This window comes from Phragmites australis, chromosome 12, assembly GCF_958298935.1.
Source record: "Phragmites australis chromosome 12, lpPhrAust1.1, whole genome shotgun sequence".
Lineage (NCBI taxonomy): Eukaryota > Viridiplantae > Streptophyta > Magnoliopsida > Poales > Poaceae > Phragmites > Phragmites australis.
In genome coordinates this window covers 19,549,195-19,554,754 of record NC_084932.1, presented here as the reverse complement: position 1 = coordinate 19,554,754, position 5,560 = coordinate 19,549,195, and positions in this window count along the sequence as shown.

Below are 5,560 nucleotides of genomic sequence, written 5' to 3'. Positions count from 1 at the left end.
CAATCATACCAAACCCTGATCCCATCTAATTCTGAAGAAGTCCAAGTTCGCTCTTGTTCGTGAGCACAGCTGATCGTCCAGAATGATACTTTGCAGAGTTTGCACAGCTTTCCCCACGAGTTGTGATTCATGTGTTTCTTCACACTTCCAGGGTGTGGAGTTGAGGTGTCACTACAAGGCCTTTACAAAGCTCCCACCAACTTACAGACATCCACTAAGGTTTCACCGCTAACAGACGATTTCATCATTGCAGAAGCCCCCTCTTGTGCCACTCGACCGTCCAACGATGCCCACAGAGTTAGAGGGGAGGCAAATTAGTTGGCCAGGCCATACAAATATAGGCCTTGTGGTTGTGTAGTTTCACTTGTTTACATGTTCAAGAACCGGTCCATCGGACCCCACACAGGAACAATCACAAACTTGCTATAAAGCACCACATCAAACCAACCATCCTGTAGGATCCCTATAACATGTTGCTACAAAATTACCATTTCCAAATTTTATTGCATAATCATTAGTCAACATTAACATTTCCCAACTATGACTGCACTAGCATAAACTATCCATTTTACTCCACGATCCATCAACGGCGGTAAGGAATTTACATACAAAACTAGTAAACCCTAAAGTGGGATTCCAATTAGACAAGCATGCAATTGAAGGATAACACTGCACATGAATCCTAAAACAAGGGCAAAAATGTTCAAGGACACTTGCCTTCGGTGGAGGTGTACGACACCATTTTGGCAAATATTCGCACCCATATATGTATGTATAATATATATATATATAAGAGAAATAAAAAAAGAAAAAAGAGCAGGCGCGCCTTTTTTCTTTTGGTCGGCCGGGCCATTTTTCCCTCTCCCGGCCAGGCCAGCCTGACTCCCTTCCCCTTCTTCTCTTTTGGCACAAGCGGCTCGGCCCGGCTCCTCCCCCTTTCCCCTTCACCCAGGCTGGCTCGGCCACCTCCCTCTCCCCTCGCCCCTATCCACTCGTGCCCAGTTCCTGTGCCCCCTTCTTCTCCATTGAGCGTGCCACCGCCGCCTCTCCTCTCGCGCTCACGCCGCCTCGTCAGTTGGCTCGGTCGCCCCACATGCCAGAACTGTCTTCTCCTCCCCCCGCTCTATCCTTTCCCCCTCTGCTGCCTGAGCTGGAGCGCTCGAGTCATGCCGCTCCCTCTCCTGAGCCACACGCACTTGTGCTTATCTCCTCCCCGTGGTTATCCCTTTCCAAAACTGACTCGATCCATTTTCCGCCGCCATTATATAGCTGGGAAGGGGGTGCCCCATGGAGAGGAGGAAGGGCAGGCCAGAGCCGAGAGAAAGAAAGAGATAGAAGAGGAGTGCAGATTCAGCGGGAGGGAGTTGAGCCAAACCCCACCGCTGTTCAGATCCTCTCGCCACCATCAATGGCTGTCGATGGTGATGCTCGATGCGGTGAGTTCCTATTGTGATCACCTCATCATCTCCTTCTTCTTTGCTACATGTTGCCCGTTGGTGGTTTGGTGAGTTCCGGCCGGCCTCGTACCGCGACCGAGAGATGCGCAGAGGGGAGCTGGTGCGATGCCCTAGTCCACCGACCCCCGATGATGTCGCCACCCATGGGGAAGAGGGATACACAGAGGGGGGCCAGTGTGATGCCCTAGGCCACCGGCCCCCGATGATATCGCCACCCATAGGGAAGAGAGATACATAGAGGGTAGCAGGTGCGATGCCCTAGGCTGCCGGCCCCAATGATGTTGCCACCGATTGAGAGAGAAAGAGGGAAGGGCGGAGCCCCTGTTTCCACCGTGCTGCTGTTGTCCTACTGCCGTCTTTGTGCCGCACTGTGCCTCTATGCCGTGTGCCCCTTTTCTCCCTCTCTGCTGTAGGTAATCTGGTCGACCTTCGTGCCATGGTCATAGAGCTGGGTCCCGGTCGGCGCTTGCGCCATGGCCGTGGAGCACGGGCTACTTTGTGCGAGCCGCTGTTGGGTCTTTTCTGATTTATGTAGGTCTCTGGTCGTGTATGCTTCGTGCGGCACGAGCACGTTGAGTTTTTCTTTGGCCAGTGCGTTCGTGCCGTGTCTGTGTCTTTCTTCTGAACTATGGTGGTTCTGGCTGGCCTCGTGTCGTGTCTTTGGTGGTGATGTTGTGTTCTGGTCCGTTTGACGTGTGTGTGTTCTCGCCGACGTGCCACAGGTGTGTTGTGGCTACTATCTTTGATCCGAGTTTGGCTGGCATATGCTTGTGTTACATTGTTGCTAGCTGGCTGTGGGCTGTTCTGGGTGCCGCCCTGGTTATGGGTGCTCCCGTCCTTCCTGGTTCTAAATGCCCTGTTGTCGGACAATGCTATGTAGGCTATGTGGTAGCTGATCTAGTGAGGTTGTCCTGTTGACCGACACTTTGCAATTCTATTCCTGTGATGAACACCTAGTGGTCAATGTTGCTGCTCTCTTGTTGATGCTTGGCTGAAGTAGTTTTTTCTGGTCGTGATTCTTGTTGATTTGTGGCAAATGTTGGGTTGCCTTGATATCTCTACTATCTCCATGGGTGTTGGCCCAGCTGATGGCGCCAATTGGAGGCGCTGAAGCTATAGTGTTGACAGTCAATGTGATGCTTTGAGGCTGTAGTGCTGTCAGACAATTTGATGTTGCTGTCCGGTGACGTCGATTTCCCGACAATGTGCTATTTTTGGTGACCTGATGAGATGATATTGGTCTTCTCGATGGCCTGTAGTTTTAGTGATCTGATGCAAATAGGTGTTGGCTCGAGATACTATTTGTTGTCTCTGTATTGCCAATGATTGTCTTAATGTGTTGGTTGCCATTTGAATGTGGCCAATGATGATACTGAGGCCCCAAGTTCATGTTGCTATGTTGATAGCTTGGGTGATACTATTCACCCTTTCTGATGTGTGCTGGTAATGATGATGATTTCCCCTCTATCGGGATAGTAGCCAGCTATGTGTTGCGTGCTGCCTCGGGTTAATGGCCGATGACTTTGTGAGGCCTTTATGGGGTTGCAGCTGAGATTCGGATGCGGGTTAGGGGTGGAGGTTGTAGCTAAAATTTAGATGTTGCGCAGTTCATCGGGCTCCCTTCAGTTGTAGCTGTAGACTGCTAGTCATTTAAACTCTCGCTCCCTCTATTCCCTTGTAGTTCCTGAGGCTGCTGCAGAGGATGATTGACTGCAATTCTGGGGCCTGTGTGGTCGATGATGATCTGAGATGTATAAACAGTCCATTAAGGCTCATGTCAGACTATTTGTCCTGATTCTTTATGGTTTTGATTTCTCACACTTACTTGGCTTGGTCTGTGATGTATGTGACTACAGCCTTGCAGACTCGGAGACGACCTGAGTACGACGACCAGCAGCACAGTGTAATCGGAGGTAGCCTGAGAGACGGGTGTAATTAACTGGAGGCTTCACAAGGCCATAGGAACCAGGACGAGCAATCGCTAGATTTAGAAGTTAGTCAGATAGCATGTGCGTATGTGTATGTGGAGCAAAGTGTTGTACTTGTTGAAACTTGAATTTTATGAATTCGATGATGAATGAATAAAGTTTAGTGTTTTAGTTACATTGCTCTGTTGTTTCTCTTGTATACTGGATGTATACTGGCATGCCCGCAAATGATATATTTAAAGTTATATAATATACAACAATTCAAAAGTCAAGTTTCAAATCCGCGAAACAGGTTTCGAATGAGCGAAACAAAATGGCACGCCCGGTGGGACATGGTTCTCCTCCCATCTTTGCTGCGTTGCGCTGGTCGTCAGATGGTCTCTCCAGTCTACAAGAGCTGCTTGCAAAAGAAATCATCGGGAAAATACTAACCAAGAGATGCTGTGATGCAGGTGGATTCGTCCCTGCTCATGACTCGATTCCCACGATCCTAAAGTTCGGGACACTCCCACAGGTGGTCATCATTAAACACATGGGTGCCATCTATTCCAAGATGATGAAGGAACCAGCTCAGGCTCCCACAACAAACAGGGCTCAGAAGAGGGCCTTTTCACAGGTCAAAGACGAGTGCCATGACATCATTGCTGAGGCAAAAGCCATGCTGGAGGGTTTTCCCCTTACCAGTAAAACAGAAGCTGAGTTGGTCATGGCACTGGACGCAGTTTGTGAGAGCTTGCGTCGAAGCATGACCCTTGCTCATTCAGATGGGAGACTGCACGCATGCCAAAACTGCCGGTGAAGGATCACTAAAGCCCAGGGGCTCCGACAGCGGCTCGTCTCTTGTCTCACACCAATATACATTACAAAAGAAGAAGTGGCTGCAAGTAAGGCCATTCCCCGCGCATGGTCTCACCATGCGTCGCAAGCTAGGCTCCCCGCTCAGGAAGCCATAGTAGAGGATTTTTTGTCTCGACGCCTCGGAAGGAAGCGTAGGCTCTACAACCCCAGACTTGCTGGCCCTCAGCACTGGGTGCCTTACTTCCACGTCAGTACGATGTCCGACCCATCTTCAGCTAAAGACACAAACTAGTTCGCTGTACTTCCAAGCGAAGTGTCGGTGCCTCGCCCAGATGAGCTGCAAAGGTAGCTATAGCAGCTTAGAGACCAAATGAATGGTCTTGAGAGACAGCTTCGCAGTGCTACCGCAACAGGGACTCCGCGGAATGGAGGCAATTCCTGTCATGAAAACTGTCATGAGCAACAAAATAGACACGCCGAAGCCGTTCGGCCAAGGGGCCCTCCACCTTCGTCCTATCGACCACGCCAGATGCGGCCACCTGCTAGGTGGGATCCAGCATCACGTTATCAAGAATATGCGAGAAGGCCTTTTGGGCACGACAAGAGACCCCCCTACGAGGTGGCTTCTTCTAGTCGTGAGGTCCCGAGGCGTGAGGCTCCTATGCGATTGGCGCGTCAGCCCACTTCACCTAACAGATACCCAGCGTCATATGCTCTTAATGAGAATCAGCGGAGGTGCGAGAGAAGGAAGTGGAACCGCCAAGTGTGGTTTCGAGAGTTGCAAGACCTTGAGCTACATCACGTTCAGGTCCGTGTCCGAGTGGATGGTCAAGTCCACCCAAAAGTTGGAAGAGTGAGTGTTCGGGTAACACCGAACCTTGAACAAGATCCTAGGTACAATTTCCTCATGGAACGCCTGGCGCCAAGGCCATGCTAGCACAGGACGCCAGCATAGCCCTTGTTACACCAGGGCCCACCACGCAGCAGCAGACGGTCGAGACACCTCAACCTTCATCCACCATTGATACAAAGGAAAGTGAAAAGCCAATAACATAGGGAAAATTTGAGACTGCCCCCAAACAAGTGGCTTCACCACCTATCATTGATGTACCACAACAGCCTGTAGATCAGGCTCGGATGCGTCGACAAACTACGACACTACATCTGAAGGATCAAAGAAGTCCAATGATGCAGATGTCATGATGTGCAGCACAATCGGGGTATTGAGCCCCGAAGGGTCAGATTCTGACTGGGAGCCTCTTCCCGTCACACACGAGCTAGAGTACTCCTCTGATGAAGAGATTGTGTTGAATCCCAAGGTGTGGTTCAACAGGTCCTCGCAACTTGTTGCAAAATTACAGAAGGAGGCCATAATTG